The 22,435-nt window shown below is 48.9% G+C and overlaps 1 protein-coding gene across 23 annotated transcripts in view; it reads left to right on the top strand.

The window, feature by feature from the left end:
- The window catches only part of ZBTB7C (zinc finger and BTB domain containing 7C), a 388,369-nt gene that overhangs the window by 279,784 nt on the left and 86,150 nt on the right, over window positions 1-22,435 (top strand). Inside the window, exon 1 of one of the 23 annotated variants that reach the window (XM_017963463.4) lies at window positions 2,020-2,161. The exons of the other annotated variants lie outside the window; for them this stretch is intronic. The gene's annotated coding sequence lies outside the window, so the exon portion shown is untranslated. Of the gene's footprint in view, window positions 1-2,019; window positions 2,162-22,435 lie in introns of those variants that run through there. 23 annotated transcript variants of the gene reach the window in all.

Raw genomic sequence — 22,435 nt, 5'->3', positions numbered from 1 at the left:
GACTCCCCCTCCTGCCTCCACTTCCCCACCTGACACTCCATCCTCTCCTGCTCCCCACAGGACCTTCCAGGCCTGCCCAGCCCCATTCCTCCTGGAGCCCTGTCCCTGTGAGCCTACCTTACTAACTGCTCTGCAGAAGCACTGCCCTGTTCCTTGTGGACCCATAGGGTGCTGGATGCACCTTGCCCCACTGTCCAGTCCACCTGTGCTTTATCTCCCCAACAAGATGAGAGGCCCCGAGGTTGGCACTCCATGGCACCCACCCCACCGCCACCCAGGCTGTTTAGGCAAACCCTTTATGGGCACACTGCAAACACTTCTGGATTCATACTGATTCCATCCAGGTCATGTGTTGGCACCTTTACCTCCTGAGTCTGTGAGTAGAGTGTGGAGTTATGCTTCATTGGATATTTAACTAGTGCCTTTGTGGACAAAGGGATTTGACTTCTCTGTCTTTGGCTTGGGTGTTCCGGGAGTACCTCGTTTTTGATAAAAAGCTATGGAGTCATCGGTCTTGGAAACTGTCCACCTGCTCTGATGAAGCACTCTCATTTCTTCCCTTCAGCACCCAATTCCCTGACGTCGCAGCTTCTCCCCACCACATCCTGGCCACCCAGCCTCTCTCTACCCTCACGCAGCAGTCCACTGCCCTCTTTCCACAGCATGGAGGGTCTGATGGACTCATTCTACCCCTGCCCGCAGGAGTAGGTATTTACAGTTCAAAGGGAACCACAGAGAGAGACCTGACCCTTCCTGCCTTCCTGAAGCAAGTTTGCCTGCCTGTCTGGGGCAGGCTCCCTGAAGGTCATTCCCCAAGAAGAAATGAATCATTAACATTGGGATTTCAGGCAAGGGGCCCCTGTTGGAGGAGATAGTTTTGCCTGAACCATCTTTCTGGGGCTCTGCAAATCACAGCCTCATCCCTGGGCCTTCACGGCCAATGTACCTTTGAGATTTATTTCTGGTTTCAGGATGCTTTAAAGCTCATGGCCTGCCCTGGGAAGAGTGGCAGAGGCCACGGAAGGCCAAGCACCTCGCTGGACTCCTTGGTTTTGTCCTTGTTTCCCATGGCACCAGGGGAAGATGATCAGCAGGGAAGATTCACTCCCCTGACTCTTCCACCATTTCTGAGAACAGCCAGCTGAGAGTTATCAAGGCATTAGTGGTTATTTCCCCCAGGTGACCAGACAGTTCCAGGGGGAAAGAGGCCTGATAGCCCCCAGCTGGCCAGAACCTCCCAGGTGGCAGTTTTCAAAAAGGCCATGGTGTGTGGTTTGAAGGGCCTGCGAGAGGGTGTTTAGCCACACCTCTGTGATTGGTGGCAGGCCCACCCCAATGTGAACTGCTGGAATCTCCGGTTGGCATTTCTGAGTCAGCCTGCGTGATATGTGTATTTATTTGAGGGGAAGGGGTGTCCGTGGGTCCCACCCACAAGGTCTCATGACCCCCAGTGGAGGAGGGAGCTGCAGTTCTGTGGTTGCTTCCTGCACTCCCTCTTTTGCTGTTACTTGAAGGATTGCGCTGCAGTGTTTGATTTGGTTAAGTTACACTCACGACCCTGTAAGGAGAAAACATGTAATTCTGGTAATTTTATTGGGCTCAGGTTTCAGGCAAATGGAAATAAAATTGCCTCTAAAAAGACAGACACGCTGAATTGAATAAAACAACAGTAATAATAATAAAAAGCCTCTCTTGCTTTGAGATAAGTGATAAGTCGTTTTGTGAAGTACTAGAGAAAGAGGGGGGAAAACCCCACAAAAACAAAAAACAAAACAAAAAAACGGAGGAACCCAGGAGAAAAGAAAAGCTCCTCCGCCGCCTTTGCCTTTATTTCTGCTTTACCTTTTCCAAAGAGCTTAATTTGGTGTCATAAAGTGAAGCGTAACGCGCGAGTGGTGAGATCGCCCTGTCCTGCGCTTGACAGTACAGGTGGACCAAAGGGGCTGCCGGCCAAATACTTCTGGTTGGAGGGAGGGGTGGGAGTGCTCGCTCAAAACCACTCCTGGAATGGCTTAACTCGCCCAGCACGAATCAATGACAACCTCCCGCCGGCTGCGGCAGGCTCCCCCGAGCAGCGCGGCCGCGTGGATTCCCAGCCCGGGACCCTGGCGGCGCTCAGGACACGGCCCGAGCACGAGCGCAGCGTACCCCAGGCGGCCAGGTGGGTCTGCGGCGGCCTCGGCCCCCCTCGGGGCTGGGATCCCGGCTGTGGCGAGCCCAGAGGCCGGGCCGTGGGGAGGGGGTGGGGAGGAAGCTTTTCCGGACGGCCGGGAGAGCTCCGCGGGCGCTGCGGGCATTCTCGCTCCGCGCCGCGGGGACCCTGTGGCCGGGTGGCGCTTCAGGGGCCGCGGGGCCGCTCCAGCTGGCTCTCGCTAGCGCGGGTGGCGGCGTCCGCAAGGCGTTCAATCCCTCGCCTCGCGGGAGCTCCTGCGGGGCGTGGAGCCACGCACCTCCCCCGAAATAGGAGCGAGGATCTGGAACTCTGCAGAAAGCAACTCTCGCAGCTGCTCCATCGCCGCCGGCCCTATCCAGCGGGCTCCTTTGGGGCAAGGGGCCCACGGAAGGAACGTCAGGCCACTCTGAGAGGGAGGTGCGGATGCACATTGGTAGTTTAAATTGTCTCCCCCAAGAATGCTTTGGGCTTCCGAGCGTCAGATGCAAAACTTGGGGGCGGGAGGGAGGGGGACAAAAGCCTTGGCAACTTGGCAAAAGTCGAGGTCCGGAGATACGCGCAGAAATTAAAGGAGCGATTGGCACAAGTCCAGCTAGGCGCGCGGCGGGATCCCCTCAGGTCCTTGGGCTCGGATCGCCGGCTGAGCTGGGTGGGTGGGGGGCCCTACCTGGGCGCCAACCTGGGGGTGAGTGTATGGGAGCACTCCCACCCGGGCGGACAACTCAGGCTGTAGTCTCCGAGCTCCGGAGGCCGCCAGGTGTGGGTTGCGCAAAAGGACTGACCCCGCGCGTCCCCACTCAGGCGGGCTCCTGGGACCGCGTCACCCTCTGGAACGCCTGGGTCCCTGCAGGCGGGCGCAGCGGCCGCGGGGCTGGCCGGGAAGGCGAATGGAGAGAACTTCCCCCAGCCCCGCACCCACGGCTCCCGCCGCCCACCCCGCATGGAGCATCGAGCGTGGGGTGCACCACTCCATGCTCTGTGGTGAGGGCTCTGGGGTCGTTCCATTCTGTTCCTGGCTTCCGTTGTGCGGGCTGTGTCTGTGCGGGCAGGCGGGTGGGCAGGGTGGCTGCCTTCTTTCTTTTAATAGTTGGCACCCAGCTCTGCGCAGAGGGAAGCCCCACTCCAGCGACTTATTGGTCAGCTAGGGGCAGACCACTTCCAATCCCTCTAAATGCGGGATTTTGAAAATGGAAAGGAAGTGATTGAAACAATCGGGCAGTTTTCTCCGGATGAGATAGAAGATTTTTTGGAAGGGGGAGGGGCGCACTGGCTTGAAGGTGGTAAAGGCTCTGCCAGGTTCAAGTTTCAGCTCCACTCCCTCTGTCCCCCTGCTTACACCTTTCTCTGGGCTTAGAAAGGCTCAGGACCCCCCCCCCGCCCCCACGCTGGGTGAAACTCCAGGAAATAAAAGTAGCCCCAGTGGCGTCCTCACCAGTTAAGGCACAACCTAGGCTGCATAGAAAAAGAACCCACTCTCCCCAAAAAGACTCATATTAGGTCACATCAGATATGAATCATTAGCCCCACTTTGTAGATGAGGAAACAGGCTCAAATGGGTTAAGTACATTGTCCAGTTAGTAGCAGCGGCAGGATTCAAAGCCACTCATTATACTTCACATCTTTTAGAATCTTACACTTTAATTGGGGAGACAGGAAGAGCCTTGGTATAATTGTAGTATAACAGAAAATAGTATGTATTACAGTTAATATTAACTTTTTAAAACGTCCTTTTCTTCCCAATCAGTCATTTATTCAACACTGTTGTGTTGTTTACGGCATGTGTCCAGGTACCATGCTAAGTACCAGGCATACATCAGTAAGTGAAATTAGACCAGATTTCTGGCTTCTATCAGTGGGAATAGTAATAGTACAGTAACAGTGCAACCCTCAAAGGGTTGGATGAAGTGAGATGGAGCCTGGGAAGGAGCCTGGGAAGCATTGCTGTTGAGAAGCAGCAGCAGGAGGCCTGGATGAAGAGGGGAGGGAGAAGGAAGGAGAGGAAGGAGCAGAGAAGTGAGAATGACCAGAGTCTCCATACTCCACCAGGGACTTGTGCCTGGTTCAAGGGGATGCAGTGGAGTGCACACAGCACAGTCAGCCTCTGTCCCAAGTGCCCAGGAAGCTGTTTGAGCCTCTGCTGTTCAGATTCTCTGTTTAGGGGTTACAACTGCGGGTTTTGAAAAGAGTCTGCAGTTTGGGCACGTGCCAGTTGGAGATGACAAGAAGAGGTCGAAACAGTCTCTGAGAGGCCTGGCATCTCTCTGAATCAGTGTCAGCCAGGCTGAGAACTGTCCCACGGTGTCACCCTCCTGATGCATCTGCTGACTTCCTCAGGAAGGATGGCCAGGATGGCATTTTCATAGGTAACTCATAGGTAACTTCATAGCTAAACTCAAGTTTCTGCCCTTACCCTTGGGAAAGGAAGCTTGTCCACACTCACAGGACTTGTTGGTAGCAAAGCCAAAACTAGACCCCAAGTCTCTAGACCATACACGGTTCTCAGAGCAGCTCACCTTGGCTTTGCAGTAACTCATAGGTAACTTCATAGCTAAACTCAAGTGCCTGCCCTTACCCTTGGGAAAGGAAGCTTGTCCACACTCACAGGACTTGTTGGTAGCAAAGCCAAAACTAGACCCCAAGTCTCTAGACCATACACGGTTCTCAGAGCAGCTCACCTTGGCTTTGCAGGGTTCTTTTAGGGCTCAATTGAAAGACCCTTCTCCATCCACTTACCTCTCCACTTACAATGCCATTTCCTGAGAATCCTGTCCTTTCTTTCAGCTGACCGGACTTATCTGTCCTAATAGAATGGTGTTGGATGGATGTGTGAGACAGAGCAGCCATAAATATTCTGGGACGTTTGGCCTGTTAACTTTCCTTCCATCCTGAGTGGTGTAATAGGTGTAAGATAACTGCCTTTAAAATTAACTATCACTTTTGTGAGGAAGGTGAACTGATAAATCTTGCCTTGAAGCTATTACCCACCTGAGTGATGCTCTGGGACTTTCCTTCCCCAGAATTGTTACTAACTCTTGCTAGAATGTTAGTTTTGTTCTTTCTTTTCTAAAAAAAAAAAAAAAAAAAAAATTCTGGGTTTGAGGTCACAAGATCATATTGCATACTACCTTGATGTCATGCTGCCAGAATAAAGCCATTTTCCCCTAATATTGAGATTATCAGCTTGATAAGGGCAGTGAGCACCCGGCTGGCTGTCCCAGTGTTTATAGCAATTACACAGGTGTATAATTGCATGGGGATGTTTGTTTGCTCAGCCTTGCTCAGCCGGGCAGCACTACAGGTTGGGCCAGGGAGAGAGCTGTTCAGTTTATTTTCCTTTGGCTGGGAACTGTGGAGATGAATAGAGGGAGGGGAATTGGGTTGAGAGATTGTTGCCAAGAGCAATTTGGAGTCTCCTCCATATTAGTCAGAGATTGTGTTTTTCCTTTCTAAAGCCGCCTGTTTCATAGTAACTTCCATGGAGGATTTCTTTTCCATCGTGTGTGTGTGTGTGTGTATGTGTGCATGTGTGCATGCTTGTTAATTTTTGTTTTGATTTTTAACTTGCTGCACTTCTCATGACTTAGCAAGGAAAAAAAATGGCATGGGGAATGGGTGATGAAACAGGCCCCTTATATCATACATTCTGCATGTCCTTGCTTAATAAATTTGAATACTGATAGACCCTGAGGTACCAGGATAGAGTGAAATGAGTAATTCCTTTGAAGGGAGAGTTTATCTTCAGTAGATGACTGTCAGAATTGCAGCATAATTTCACTTTCCCGCTGTACATTTTGATCCTGTGTTTAGATAAATAGAAATGCTTTCTCTCTTCTGTCATTTTCCCTTTTGTTCCATTTGGAAGGCCCCCCTCCATCTGGGCCTTGCTTGGAAGGGGATCAGCTAGAGTGGGCCTCCTTCCACCTCATTCTTACCCATGCACCTCCCTCCTCCATGCTGGAGGCCAGCTAGTGAGAAGGAGTTTTCCCCTGTGGAATAAGAGCTGTCCCCCAATGGTGGCTTGGCTTGTGTGTGCATGGAACACAGAACAGGAAAGCTTGCATGACCACAGGCTGCCCCTCCTAGGGCAGGAATCCTGGAGCAAGCTGTAATTCATCTGTCAGCAACGGAGTCCATCCACTGGACAAATTGAGTGGAGTAACTCCGAGACTCCAAATTTGAAAAATTACCTAATAATATGGTACACAATCTATGTTGGCTTTTTCAAATTAGATGTAAACCAGATGCAAATGTACACGTGACCCTTCCGAATGATATCATATAACTGGACTTGGCCTTCAGGAAAATCTGTGCTGCCTACACATATGCGTTGTACACGTACATGCAGGGCTGTTGTTTTCTTGACTATGGATTCTGGCTGACAATTCTGTTCAATCATTTCTGGAGACAACAGGTTGATCCATTGGTCTTTCTGGAGCCACTGGGAGAGGCCACTGGAGAGGTGACAGTGGTCTCAGTTCCTGTTGACACTTGCCATCCATAAGCCCTAGGGAAATCTAGCAGAGGCTGCCTCTATTAAGCAGAACCTAAGCAATAGAAACTTTTCTAATGCTTGTTTTGTTTCTGTGTTTCTGTTTTTCTTTCTTTTTTTTTTAGACAGAGTCTTGCTCTGTTGGCAGGCTGGAGTGCAGTGACACGATCTCGGCTCACTGCAACGTCTGCCTCAGCCTCCCAAGTAGCTGGGACTACAGGCGTGCACCACTATGCCCAGCTAATTTTTGTATTTTTAGTAGAGATGGGATTTCACCAGGTTGGCCAGTATGGTCTCTATCTCTTGACCTCGTGATCTGCCCATCTGGCCTCCCAAAGTGCTGGGATTACAGGTGTGAGCCACCATGCCTGGCCATTTCTTTTTTTCTTAATAAGACAATAAATAAGATTTATTGAGATGTAATTCATGTGGCATACAATCCACCCACTTAAAGTGTAAATTCAGTGGTGTTTTAGCATATTTGGAGGGCTGTGTAACCATTACCATAATCTGTTTTATGGTATTTTGATGACTCCAAAGGAAATACTGTACCCATTAGCAGTCACTACCCATTTCATCCCAAGCCCCTGTCCTAGGTTACCAATAATCTGCCTTCTGTCTATATAGATCTGCCTATTCTGGACCTTTCATATAAATTGAATCAGATAATATGTGGTCTTTTGTGACTAGTGTCTTTCAACTAACCTAACACTTTCGAGTCATTCATCAGTACTTCATGTCTCTTTATTGCTGAATGATATTCCTTGTGTAGATGTACCACATTTTATTTACCCATTCATACTGATATTTACCCATGATGGATATTTAGGTTGTTTCCATATTTGACTTTTGTAAATAATGCTGTTTTGAATAATCATTTGCAAGTTTTTGTGTGGACCTAGGTTTTCATTTCTCTGAGGTGTATATCTAGAAATAGAATTGCTGGGTCCTATGGTAACTTAATGTTTAAACCTTGGGAAATGAGCAGTGTTTTCACAGTGGCCGGACCATTTTACATTTGCACCAGCAGGTGTGTGATGGTTCCAGTTTCTCCATATCTTCACCAACACTTGTTAATAATATGTCCTTTTTATTATAGCCATTCTACTTTTAAGGGTTTATATGTGCAAGGGAACAGTACCCAGGAAATATTCGGGGATCAGCTCAGTCATGTTTGCTTTCTATAGGTAGAGTGAGAGCCATTCAGACCTCTTGAGCATCCTGCACACCCTGGTGTTTCCTCTGCATGTCCCAGAGCTCTATACTGAGCTTTTCCTCTGTGTTCCTATAGGACAATCACTTTTTATGGCTGGGTACTCTATTTCATGCTGATATTTCAGCTCCACAGTGGAATAATTTTGTCCCAGTGTTATGCCTACAGGACTCAACAGGATCACTAACAGTCTTCACAAACAGAAATTTGAGCCAAGTGGTATGAGGGGACTCACCTAGTTTGAAGACTACCAAATATTACCAAAAAAAAACCTGTCTTTTCATCAGCACATCCTAAGTCCTGGTCATTAGCCATTCTGTGGCCTCATATTCAGTGCAGCCAAACCTGAGGGCCAGAAATTAATTCCAGTGCTTCTTGGAAGTTATTGTGATGGAGTTTGGGTTGTATGACTCAAGAGCAGTGTGGACTACGCTCTGCTATCAATGGACTCTCCACCATCAAATAGTGCTTAGTCCAGCAGTTCCTCAACCTGAGGACATGTACAATCACCTATAAGGTCTTTTAAAAGATTATAGGCCAAGCACCATTGCTCACACCTGTAATCCCAACACTTTGGGATGCCGAGGCAGGTGGATCACTTGAGGTCAAGAGTCCAAGACCTGCCTGGCCAACATGGTGAAATGCCATCTCTACTAAAAATACAAAAATTAGATAGGCATGGTGCTGTGCACCTGTAATCCCAGCTACTAGGGAGGCCAAGGCAGAACTGCTTGAACCCAGGAGGTGGGGGTTGCAGTGAGCCGAGCTGGGACCACCGCACTCCAGCCTAGGTGACAGAGCAAGACTCTATCTCAAAAAAATAAATAATAATAAAAGATGATAGATGCCCATGTCTACCCAAGAAGTACAGAAGTTGAATTTCAATAGAGGCCACCAGGTTCCTGGAGGTGTAGGCACAGAACACTGTAGTGTTCTGTGGTGTAGTCCAAGAACACTTTTTAACCTCCATGTGCCTCTGTTTCCTTACTTGAAATGGGCAGTTGGATGGATTACTCTGTTCTCTGCAGAGATTCACACAGCTGGTTCAAGCACAGCAGATCTGTGTGGGTCTGGTTTTGTACAAAATGTTATTTGTAAAAGGCTTCTGCTGCTGAAGATGATTCAGAGAGCCCTTGAGTAGATGGTTTCTGAAGTTCAGCTTTGACCATTCTGAGCACTGAGGACGATTGTCCCAACTTCTCGGAGGAGGATTAACAGAATCATACAAATGGCAGTTACTGGGTAAGACATTCATGCTCTTCAAGGGCAAGAACCAGATCACCCATGTTGTTGCCCTGGCTAGCTGTGTGCACAGCTGTGATATGGTAAGATTGACCTAACATCACTTTCTTCTCCCTCCATGCTCAGGCTCATCCCTGCCTGCTTCCCTTGAAGCCCCCAGAGCCTTACTCCTCTTCTTCTATTATTATTTCTAATAGCAGCCCAGAGTGTCATTCATTCATTCAACCAACATTTCCCAAACACCTCCTGTAGATGACAAATTCACTAAAGCTCCACTTCTGTCTCAAATAATGCACCAGCACATTTTAAGCAGAGAAGCAGCCTGAAGTTAATCTGTAGAGGGGCAACTTCAGGGCTCCTTGATTGGGATGGAGGAGGATTTTGGGAGGGGCCTGCATTCACAGCACGTAGGTAAGGCAACTCCACCCCAACCCTGTCTGCAAGCTCTGCTCCCTTACCCTCCCCCACTGGGGCTCTGCCATCAGCAGAATGCTCAGAAAATGCTTCTGTCATCCCTGGTCTCAGCCAGAGACTGCCTTCCTCCTCAACCTCCCACCTGCTAGGGAGCAGGCAGGCAGAGGAGGGAAAGGGAGGGCTAGTTTATTCGGAGATCTGAGCTCCACACTCCAGCCCTTGGCTCCCACCCCATAAGCCTGACTGGACAATTCACGGGACAGCTGTGCTGTAAGGACTGAAATAATCACCATTTATTAAAGCTTTGCGGGGGGGAGTGGGGAATGGAGGAGGGACCAAGGGTCGCATTTCTGCCTTTCAACAAGACAGAGGCCAGGTGAGGAAACTTGAGGCCAGGCCTCAATGCAGTGGCGTGCTTGGAGCCTCTCCCTCCCTTCCTGGCAAATGCACACACCAGTGACATTAGAGCCATGGCTTTAGGGTGTTTTGAGAGTTTTTTGTTTTTTTTTTTTTTTAAATAGAAGGAAAAATCCTTGAAGGTTCATTTGAATAGGGATTAATGTCTCTGTGGCCTGGACCTGCAGAGAAGGAGAAATTCTAGAAGGGTGGAAGTTACGATGAAAGGAAAGGGTCTGATCTGCCTCTGACTGATCAGGGAGGCCTCCTCAGTGGTCAGCTTTAAAGAAGCATGTTTGGGGTAAGTTTTCTGGGCATTGCTGTGTTTTTCTTTGGACTCTCTCTGGGTGTGTGTGTGTGTGTGTGTGTCCTCAGTTAATACCTAGACTTTGATTCTAACCAGGAGATGGGGACATGGGGAGGTTGTGAAGCTACCTGAGTGTGTCTTTGACCTCTGGTTTCTCCCCTTGGGCAGGTTTTTGCAGTGAAATGGGCATTTGCAGCACAGTCTTTTTTTTTTCCTGATGTCTTCATACTTTTCCTACACTGCTCACATTCCTCTACCCACCCGCTGAGACCCACCCATACCGGAATCTGTGTTCCAAAATCACCCCATCTAAGCTCTCAGCACCGTTTCAAGCCCCTCCCTTCATCCCCTCGTTCTGATGATCAAATCTAGTTATGAGGAAAAGCCAGTTCTTGGCATGAATTCACATTAAGGTGTGGAAGAGACACTCACTACTACATGGTCTCCTTCTCAGGGTGCCTGTATTTGTAAGAGGAGGCTTACCAGCACACAATTCTTTCTTTTTTAAAAAATGTATTTTTTTTATTTCAATAGCTTTCGGGGTACAAGTGGTTTTTTGGTATATGGATGAATGCTGTAGTGGTGAATTCTGAGATTTTAGTGCACCCCTTACCTGAGTACTGTACATCGTACACAATGTGTAGTTTTGTATCACACCCCTTCCTACCCTCCTCCTTCTGAGTCTCCAGTGTCCATTATCCCACTCCGATTGCTTTGCACACCCATCGCTTAGCTCCCACTTATAAGTGAGAACATATGGAATTTGGTTTCCACTCCTGAGTTACTTAGAATAATGGCCTCCAGCTCCATCCAAGTTGCTATAAAAGACATTATTTTGTTCCTTTTTATGGCTGAGTCATACTCCATGGAGCATATATGCCACATTTTCTTTACCTGCTTGTTGGGCGATGGGTGCTTAGGTTGGTCCTGTGTCTTTACAATTGTGAACTGGCCAGCACACGTTTCTAATGGTGGGACTCAGGCACGAGGAAAAAGCAGTCAGGCCCTCTGGACAGTGCATGGGGCCAGTTGTTTATTCGGGGAAGAGGACGTCCTAGACCCCTTTAATCACGCCACATTGCTAGCTGTTTGTGAGGCCAGTGCATGGGAACACCTGGCAGGCAGCTGGGTGGAGAGGAGGATGAAGGGCCAGACTGAGAGCACCTTGGGGGGAATGGTCAGTTTGGGACACTGCAGGGAGAACCAGGGGCTTCCCAAAGGTCAAGCAGAACTGGACAGGCCAGAGGCTGATGTTCAAGCAGGCACGAGTAATTTCCCTTCCTGCAGGCCTGTGGATCTCTTCAAGGTGACAGTAGGTGTGACCCAGGGATGGTGGGAGAACAAATGCAGCAAACACAAAGATGGAGCTTAAGGGGTCCTCCAGATGACTCAGGCCTTGGGGAGGAGGCTCTTTGGCTGGGCTGGGCAGCCTCTGGCTAGGCCTGTGGACACACAGCTGTGGGGTTCTCAAATCCGCTGCCTCTTTCTCCCTGTCTTCTCCTGCCACTGCTCCCTGCTAAAGGGACAGCTTCTTTCCACGTTCCCTCCCGTCCCTCCTCTCCCACTCCCGTAGTGCACCCTCTGAGTGAACCTGGCCTCCAACTCTTGGAAGCTTTTCCAAAAACACAGTGGTGAACTCTCTGCAGCCCCAGGCAGAGGAGAGAAGCTTGAGCATCAGCCAACCCCAGAGCCCACGCTGGGATGAAAGGCCGAGTGAGCCTCATGTCGGGGTAGCCAAGAGGAGAACCGTGGGGCCCTCAGGGGAGAAACACTGGCCCACAAAGCCTTCCCCAAAACCAGTGGGGAGCATCGAAGGTGAGGCCTCATTAGCAAGGACAAAGCAGCACCTATTGTGTGTGGACCCCATGCTGACCCCTGCAGGACGCCTGTGCAGATCTTTGACCCCTGCTGTCATCCATTTAGCCAGGTAAGACCCAACTAAAAATGAAGCCAGATCCTACACCTCAGGCCTGATATGCAGCTGAGTGGTACAGAGACCGGTGCTGCTCAGCGTCAGAGCAGGGGGATGAGGTCTCAACTGAGGGCTCAGAGGTGCCTTCAGGGATGTGCTCTGAGCTGGGACCAATGATGAAGTGGCATAGCACAGCCTCTTAGCACATAGGCTTGGAAATTAGGGCCTGGTTCATGTCCTACCTCTGTCATCTGCAGGCTCCGTGGCCTTGAACTAGTTAATTAACCTCTCTGTGCTACAGTTTCCCCATTTGCAAAATGGGGATGGAGCCTCCTCGGGTGGATGTGAAGACTGAATGAGGAAAGGCATCAGTGCTTGGCCTGTTGTGCACACTGCATAAGTGGTAGCCATCACTATTTGCACAGAACCTTCACTGAGCCATGCACATCTTCCTTCATTGCTCTTGCCCTTGAACCTTAATGGTTCTCTCTCCCCTCCTGCTTTCCTCCTCCCTCTCCCATCTCTATTTCTCTTGCTTCCCCTCCTTTTCTGCCCTAAGGCTGCATTCTGTCCTGGGCCCAGGTAGAAAGGTAGAAGACACTTTCTCTGTTTCCTGAGGCCAGCAGGACTATAGGTCCTCCACACACTTGCTCAGCCTTATGAGGAACTCCAAGAGGATTGCTCCTACCAGGTTGAAGAACTCCACAAACTCAGCATAGAGCTCTGGTCTTCCTACCTTTCTCCCAGCACACACCCTTCTTAGAGGGATTGCTGAAACCCAAAGCAATGGAAGTGTCACATGACACTCAAATAACAAGGCAGGTTCATCACAGTGGCCCACGGCAAGCAGGTATCCCCATGTAATGAGAAGCCCATGAGGGCACCTCCCCTGGGAAGCTAGAATGGGCTGAAATTTTTAAAACCAGCTAAGCAACACACTCTGGAAGGCAGGGCAGTCTGGAGTCCACAGTCAGTTCCAGGTGATTGGATTGAAGAGCCCCTGGGGGTCACACTGTCTAGGGCCATCCCCGCTCTGATAAGGACAGAGGGGAGTAGTGCCCAGGGCTGTCTTCAAGCCCCAGGGTATCAGAGGACATATTAAAGACACAGGTGTTCTGATGTGATTAATAAAACCCTCCTTAGACCTGTCTATGACAAAATCCGGGTCTGCTCTTAGACTGAATCATTTACTAATGGTAGTGAAAAATGATCTCCTAATGGATTTTTTAAAGTAATTATTACCAGGGATTGAGAACAAGGGGGAAAGTCAGTGCGAGAGGTAATAAAGGAAGTAGAAAATACCTGGATGTAAATATTTGAAATTCTATCCTTTGAAGAAATCCAGTGATATAAAAAATGATGTATCCCTGAAGAATAGTCCTGGCCAAACGGGCAGCACTCCCCGAGAGTCTGACTGCCTGGTGGGCAGTGCCTCCCTCCGGACCCTGCTGCCAGCATGCCACCTCCCCTTGTCTTGGCAGGGCCCTTCCAGGATCACTTGTCCAAAGTACACCAGGTAAAGAGAGTTGCACAATGATATCTTGCATTCTTAGAATGTATGGCTAGCACCCTCAGTACAGCCACACCACACCACAGGGCATCTGCTGGGCATTGTCTCCCGGGCTGCCCAGGCAGGGCTCTTGCCCTGGATCACCTTGTCTACTGAGGCCACCCCATGATGGGCAAGGCAGACAACATCAGGACGTCAGAAGCCCTCCTGGTCTAAAAGTTTTTCCCCAGTGGATGCTGGACCCAGAATATGGATCTGTCGGAACCCCAAGACCACGCTGTCTCCACAGCACTTCACAGCCTCTCCAGCCGTCATATTGGAGCCCAGCACCTCCATCATCCTTCCCCTGCCTGCTGTGGTCTGGGGAGCAGGGTTAGCAGAATCCTAAACAAGTTGCCATTTACACCATAACACAGAGGGCTGTCCATGCACCCCAGGAAGGGGGTTCCCTGGCAAGGCAGCCAGCCACCAGTGGCTCAAGGCTGCAAAAACAGATGTCTGTGAGGCAGCCAGAGGGAGACCCACCTTTCAGGGTTGGGGCCCCCTTCTTCCTGGGGACACTGTCTAGTCCAGAATTCCTTTCAGGAGTGAGATCCCTGCCACGCTTCCACAGCAGGAAGCCTTTACTGTATAAGAATCCACTTAGATCTGGGTTCCAGCCTCAGTTCACCCACTTTCTAACTGAGTCACTGAAGTCTTCCTGGAACTTCTGAGTCTCAGGTTGTTTATCTGTTCAGTGGGATAATCATAGCTGTCCTCTGAGCTGATGAGAAGATCAAAAAGATAAATTATGCAATATATCTAACATACAGTAGCTTTAATTTTGAAAGTAGTTTTTGACTCAGAGCTCACTTGCAGCAAACCTCTGCTTCTCCCCTGCTTCCCAGTGGCTCCTGCATTCTGCCTGTGACCTTGGCATTTCTCCTGCCACAGCTGATGAAAGCTGAGGGTTGGCTCAGCAGTTGCTGCTCCTGCCTTGACCTGGCACTAGAGTCCATCCTGGCTGTCCCCACTAGCCACTGCTGCTGTCCTCAGAGCAGAGAGGTGGAGAGAGGGAACACTGCAAGGGGCTTTCTCCCAACCAGTGTGTTAAACTTCTGCCTGTCCACTTCCCAAAAGCTGTTCTTGATTTCCTGCTTTCTCACCTAATCCTGCTTTTTGAGGAACTGGAGCCCCCTGGGCTGGCTCAGATAGCGCTTCACAGACCACCAAAAATGCCAGCCAGCAACCTATGAGGGAGGATTCCCGGGTCTCAGCTACCTGAGGGTGAGTGCTCAGCCTGAATCCCGAGGTGCTGGAACCATCAGCCCACGGTCTCCAGTCTCCAAACCCCAAACCCCTGCAGTGCCCAGAGACCCTGTTAATCCTCACATAGGCCGGAACAGCATGGGGGGCACATGCAGATTCATTCCACCCTCTTCCAGCTGGCTCCTATGTAGTGATAATGAACTTAATATGCAATCAACAATAACTCAGTAGTAAACGTTTGTGCAAAAGGTAATTAGTAACAAAACACTTTGGTTCCCAAAGGTGGTTGCTTGCATTTAGCTTGGCTCTAAGGACTCTGGTGCAGATTCTATTCCACATTGTGCTGTTGGCTTCCGGAAAAGGCACCTGCTACTCAGTGTCTCCTAACACACTCACCTGAGAAACCCATTCCCACCTCCTCCCATCCCAGGCTTGCCCGAGGGTTGCAGTCAGGCAGACTTCAGGCTTTGCTTGGCTTTTTTATCAGCCCCAGAGAATCCAACATTTCTAGGTAGAGGTCACCATGCCCCAAAGTAACTGATGCCAATTAAAGGGGCCCAGCCTGCCTGGAGAGTTGGGGAGATAGTGCCCAGCCTGTGATCCCCAGGTTGTGGGGTTAACGTGACAACTGAAATAATTCCTCACAGAGAGCTTTGCCTTAATTGGCATTTTTCCTGGCTGGCTGAGCCCTGCAGGAAAGAAACCATCTCACTGTCCCCAGGCTACATCACCTCCTGTCCATCAGGGACCCCAGAGCTGAGCATCGAACATAAAATATGCGAGAAACAAACCTTCATATTAATAAAAAGATTGTAATGTACATGTTTGTGTTACAATCTCATTAATAAAATTAATCTGATTAGTAAAAAAATACATGACCATTTCTAAGGAGAGCTATATTAGAAGGATGCATCCTGCAGCAGGTATTTCTATATTCACCATTCTTACAGTGTTCAAAGCTCCAACTACAGAATTAACCTTGAATGTTACCGTGTGACTGACTTTTCAGTATCATCTTCCCTGTTTCTGAAAGGCCAGGTTCTCGGGACAGTCGACCAGGAAGCAGTTAAGCATGCAGGATATTTGTTAGGAGCGTCCAGGGGATCAGCTCCTGCAAGAGGCAGGGGAGGGAGGGAGATGCTGCAGCAATGCCAGCACCACCACTTATGCCAAACCTCTGGAGCTAAAATGGCCTCTTCATTTGGTCCCAGCTTGGGCCAAAATGCCCAGGCCTCTGATGCCCTGCGTAGTCATCGAATGTGGGTGTTTCCTGGAGGGTGTGACTTTGGGCCAGGTGGCTCGGCAACCCTGATGGTGTTGTCCTGAGCTGAGGGCTGAATGCTGACCTTGCTCCCAGCAGCTGGGGTCACCATCTGGGTGGCTCATCTCTGTGCCCTCCGCAGCCTGGATATGGCTCATTTTTCTCATTCATTTGTAAGCTTCCTAGAGGGAGGAAGTGTATCATATATTGCTTTCTCTGTCCCCCTTTCAACTCCTAGCATGGAGCTGAGCACTTGATGGACGATCTCAAAGCAATCAGTGATCCATGTGGAGGTACACCCAGAAGCATCAGACTTGCTTGCTCTCTCTGTCTGGGGGCAGATCACCCAGGTGCCCACAGCTGCCAGGAGAGAGATGCTACAGCCCAGGGTGTCAGGCCCCTCCTGACAGAGCCCCAAGGACAGGTTCAGCCAGTTTCGTAAATCCACATCCCCTCCTGCAAGGAGTCAGGGTCCAAGAGGGAATATTTAAACTTTCTTGTGTGTGTGTGTTGGGAGTGAGGGGTGGTTAGAATGCGTGCAGTACATAAGCAGCTCCCATTCGATCTGTTCCTTCACTCATCTGCTCATTCATTCGTTTGCTGAGTAGCTACCATAATGCTAATACAGTACCATTGAGGCTCAGGTGTGGGCAGCTCTTCTTCCTCCTGGGGTGGACTGAATGCACAGCAGGGCAGGAATCCTCAAACCTTCCACACCACCCCTACCACCTACCCAGGGAGTACTTGCTTGAATCACTTGACCTCTCGCTCCCATAAGCCCAGAGTAGCTGGTTTGTTCACTGGGAAGGCCCCTCCCCACCACCTGAACACCAACCCTTGTATTTTGCTGCCCATTTCAGATACTTCACCAGAGCATGTTGTAACATATTAGATCAGTAATCACAGGAATTACTGTGACCCCAGGCCTTGCCAGCCTCAGCTGCTCTGGGCCTTCTCAGAAGAGTTGGCTGCAACCATCTGGCACCCCGCATTTAATGGTGCCTCTTGCTTGGAGGCGCCTCATACAGGGAGCTTGCACGTAGGCAGAACAGCACAGATAGTCTCTGCCCTCCACCTCCCACACACCATACATCCAGCATCTGTATGCCTCTAAAATAAAGATGAAACAACTATATCTTCATAACAAAAGAGAAAAGAGTTATCAACGTTCAGTAGCCAAAAGTAGGAAAATGGTAATATCAATTGTTGACCATCCATTCAGTAGAATATTATACGCCATTCAAAGGACAGATCCAGACACTGTACAGCCACATGGACTGGGTTCTGAAGCCCTGAAGAACTGTGCTCTCCCACCTCTGTGCCTAACTGGGCTGTGCTGGCATTGCTGTCAGTCCAAGAAGATCTGTTTCCACAGCATCTGAGAGGTTTGGTCATGACAACATGAACAGCCAGATCTAGGTGGCTCCAATCTCAGCTGGCCCAGCTGCAGGAGTCTGGCACCTCCTCCCCTCACTCGTGGGAAGCCTCCCGTTATACTGTAAGTCAGCAGGGACTGTAGCATGTCACTGAGCCCCAGACACAGGTCAGCTCAGGCCTCAATGCTGCATCCTCCACATCTGTGGGTCTCTGCTGCTGTCTGGTGAGAACAATGTCTCCTCTAAAGCCATCCTGAGCCCAGCATAGCCTTGCCCTCTCCCTGCACCCACTTTGCCATCAGGGCCCAGGTGCCCCGCAGTGCTCAGCCTCTCTTCTAAGCCCTTATTTCACAGATAGTAACCTGCCTCTCAGGCCAGATGATGACTCCCACCATCAGTCTTACTGTCTTCTACCTTATCCAGCCTCTTTCATTCAATCCAAAAGCCTTCATGCAAATTGCTGCCCATCAGTTTCACATTGCAGCTAAATCCAGAATCCCATGTGCCCTAGGGAGACACCCTCCTAGAGCCACTGTTACTGCAGGTATGTACAAATGGAAGGCACCTCATCCAGGCTCAGAGAGAGCTAAGAAGTGGATACAGGGGTGGTAAAGTGTGCAGGCTGGGAGTAGTTCTAGCCTGTGCATTGCTTAAATTGCCCTTTAATATTTTTGTACAATAAAGAGTATTAGAGTATTAAGCCAACTTGAAAAGAGTTGTAGAAGTTTCAAGACACACACACAAGAGCAGCTGGGATGGCATTCTGTCCCTGGGTTCTGATGACAGTGGAGGGACACAGGCTAACTGTGAGACATGACCACGTGCTTCCTGAAAGTTGCTTATGCAATGGTTTTGCCACCAGATGGGTGTTCTACCCCCTCTTCCTCCTCCACCCACCATTCCTGGATTATGGCCTGCTGATGGCCTGGATCTCTGTCTTCAAGGGACAGCTTTCTTTCAACTGGAGTAGAAGCCTGGGAAGAACCATGCTCATGGGCACAGCTCTCCAGGGAGCACAGGCATAGGCGTGAGAAGTAGCTGGCTTTCCGAAGACCAGGGGCAGCTCTGGAGTCCTGGCAGAGACTCCTGAGGCACCCACTTACTCTCTTGGTGCCTCCCAAAAATCAGTCGGCCTCCTGAGGCCATGCTCCATCCCTTCAGGGATGAAAGTGTGCAAACTGACCTTGCTCCTTCCTGGCACCCTCTGCAGGAGAAGCAGGCAAGGCCTGGAGCTCTGATTGTAAGAATGATGCCAAAGGAGCCGCTTCATTTAGTCTCCAAGTGAATGGGATTGTGCAGACCTACCTTCTGGGCATCAGGTTAGACCTACCTGCTTCTGCTCGGAGACTTCCCACACACTTTTCCTAGAGTCATCTTTTAAATCATAAGTAGGATCTGTCGTTCCGCTACTTCCAACTCCTCAGTGGTTCCCCATTGTAATTAGATTGGATTTCAAATTCTTTACTGTTGCCCTTACTGTCCCTTTGCTTCCCACCTTCCCTCCTCCCCCAGTGTCCACCAGTTCCTATGCACATCCCTGACCTGACCACTTTTTTTTTTGAGATGGAGTCTCATTCTATTGCCCAGGCTGGAGTGCAATGGCGTGATCTCAGCTCACTGCAACCTCCACCTCTTCGAGTGATTCTCCTGCCTCAGCCTCCTAAGTAGCTGGGACTACAGGTGCTTGCCACCCAATTTTTATATTATTGGTAGAGATAGGGTTTTGCCATGTTGGCCGGGTTAGTCTCGAACTCCTGACCTCAAGTGATTTGCCCACCTCAGCCTCCCAAAGTGCTGGGATTGCAGGTTCACACCTGCACCCAGCCATTACCTGACCACTTCTTTCACCTCTGAGGTCGAGTGTTCTCAGCTCCCACCTCAACTCCTGTCTCCCTGCTTCTGCTTGGAGTCTTCCCACACACTTTTCCTAGAGGCATCTTTTAAATCATAAGTAGGATCTGTCATTCCGCTACTTCCAACTCCTCAGTGGTTCCTCATTGCAATTAGATTGGATTTCAAATTCCTTACTGTCACCCAAGGTCTTGCTAGTCAGAGGGCTGTCCCCAGGGAGCAGGAGCTTGGGCTCCACCTGGAAATGTAGCATTTCAGACCCACCCCAGACCTACTGAATCAAAATCCCTGGGGTGGTGTGCACATTACAGTCTGAGAAACGCCAGCCTAAGGGACCCTCTACATTCTGTCTACCCAGTCCCTTCAACCTCATGTTGACCAACACACTCCAGACTCAAAGGGACTTTTTGTGACCCCCACTATTGAAGTACCCCTCCCCAAGCCACTTACAATTTCATTCCTGTTTCATTTTCTCTGAAGGGCTCATCGCCATCAATGAGATTGTTAGTTATGTTTGTATGTCCTCACCATAGTGTCTTCCAGGCCTATCGCAGTCCTGGAGCTCAGGGGAGACCCAAGCAAACCAACACACATTTGCCAGGCACCCAGCTTCGGCCTCTGCAAGCTGCCTGGGCCCACCAGGAATTCCTGTCACATGTGAACTATGATTCAAAATGTAGATACATAGTCTTCAATGAATAATAACATTAACAAAAGACAAAAAGTAGGTATACACTTTGAATGAGAATACAAATGAGAAATACCATTATTCCCCAAAGTGTACTTGGCTGGAAAAAGAGATAGAAAGGGAGGTGCCTGGTGGTTTCAGGGAAGGAATGTGTGGAACACAAGTCTTCCATGAGCATGGGGCTGGCAGTAGGAACAGACTCACCCGCATTGGGCTTGCGGTGATGTCCTGGCTCCTTCTCACCTGGTAGAAACAATTCATCAGTCTTAAAAGGTTACAAAGATCAGGTGCCATTGTTTTTCATCTCATCAACCTGGGTGCAAACAAAGGAATGGGAGGAATAATACCCTTCAGTGTGGAGTCTTGGTTCTCAAAAGTGTGTCCCCTGGACCAACGGCACCAGCATCACCTGGGAACTTGCCGGAAATGGAGAGTCTTAGACCCCACTGTGAACCTACTGAATCAGAAACTCGGGATAGGACACAGTGATCTGTGCTTTAACAAGCCATGCAGGTGATTCTGATGAATCACCTGAAGTTTGAGATTGATGTGCTAATTTTTTTGTTATAAAATTATTTATTATAGAAAATTTAGAAAATCCGAAAAGTAAAAGATTAAAGCATCAGTAATTCTACCACTCAGAATAAGCTCCTTAGGAATCCACATCAGGCAGAAAGAAAAAAAGAAAGAACTCCAATCGATATTGGTCATGTTTTGATGTAGCTTCTCAACCTTGCAAAAAATATGTATAATTTTCTTTGCTTTACAAAATTGAGGTTATTCTGGACATTATGCCACTTTATCACTTAGCATTTTATCTGAGCATTTCCTAATCATTCATAGAAAATCTCATGTTAATTTAGGCTGCATACTATTCACTTATGTTAATGTACTACATTAGCTCTATATTTGGGTAATTTTCTATTTCCTCTAACATAAATGGCCCTAGAGTGAATATTCTGGCTCAGAAACCCTGCTTGTTTTCTTAGGATAAGAGAGAGGAAGGACAAGTCAAAGACTAAATATTTCAGGTTTCTTAATTAAATTTTTACTATTAAAAAAGTTTTAAAACACAGGTATGTATTTATAACACATATGGCAAAAAAGTTAACATATTAACCCTATAAAAAGAGCTTTCATTTCCTTAAAAGAAAGGAATACATCTCAGTGGCACAAAAGGGGAAAAGGAAATGACAGCTGAGGAATACAGGATTGCCTATGGCAAATGATCAGTTCACATATAAGAAAAGATTAGGCTAGGGGCAGTGGCTCACGCCTGTAATCCCAGCACTTTTGGAGGCTGAGATGGGTGGATCACTTGAGGTCAGGAGTTTGGGACCAGCCTGGCCAATGTGGCGAAATCTCCTCTCTACTAAAAATACAAAAGTTTTCTGGGCGTCATGGTGTGTGCCTGTAGTCCCAACTACTTGGGAGGCTGAGGCAGGAGAATTGCTTGAACCCAGGAGATAGAGGTTGCAGTGAGCCAAGATCATGCCACTGCACTCCAGCCTGGGTGACAGAGTGAGACTGCCTCAATAAAAAAAAAAAAAAAATTTTTTTTAAAAGAGAGGAAAAGAAAAAAAATGATTGGTCATCATTATTAGTCAAAATACTCAGAAGCTCCAAGATCCTTTTTTTAAACTCATCAATTTCACAAAGCTTTGTAAAAACATTAGAATAGCCAGGGCTGGCAAGTAAAGGTACAGTGAAGTGGAGGTACAGTGAAGTGGAGGTACAGTGAAGTGGATATGCCCACCCATCTCTTCTGGAAGAAGTAGAAATTGGTGCCATCTTTCTAGGGAGCTGTTTGGTATGTTTTACTAAAGATTCGTTCTGCTGGAGTAGCTCCTTAGATGCCATAAAGGCTCATCCCAGAGCAATGTTCTGTGCGATGGAACACGGGTTTTGTTGTCTAGTAAGAAGAGCTACCTCTGACTGAGGGCATAGGATACTCCAGGCCCTGTTTTCAGTGCTTCACTTGTGTTAACTTACTGAACCCTTACAACCATCCAGTGAAGGGCTGTTCATTATTCCCATTCTACAGATGAGAAAAGGAGGCCAGAGAGGTCAAGTAACCTGCCTACGGTCACATAGCAGGAAAGTGGCTGAGCTAGTACTTCAACCCGTGGTCTCTCTCTAACACTCTTGCTCTAACCTCTATGGCAGGCTACCTCTGAATATGGCAGAAACTGAGACAGTGAGATTAAGTGACCCTCCTGAGCCATCCAAGACTTCCACTTGTCCCTCCGCTCAGCATTTATTCACGCCTTTCTATTAGCCCCCATCTGCCTACCTCGGCTGTAGATTCTAGTCTATCCTGCCTCCAAAACACTCTCTTCATTTTGAGGCATCTAA

Source organism: Callithrix jacchus, chromosome 13 (assembly GCF_049354715.1).
Source record: "Callithrix jacchus isolate 240 chromosome 13, calJac240_pri, whole genome shotgun sequence".
NCBI lineage: Eukaryota > Metazoa > Chordata > Mammalia > Primates > Cebidae > Callithrix > Callithrix jacchus.
The sequence above is the reverse complement of the archived record's forward strand: the minus strand, read 5'-3'. Positions and strand labels throughout refer to the sequence as shown.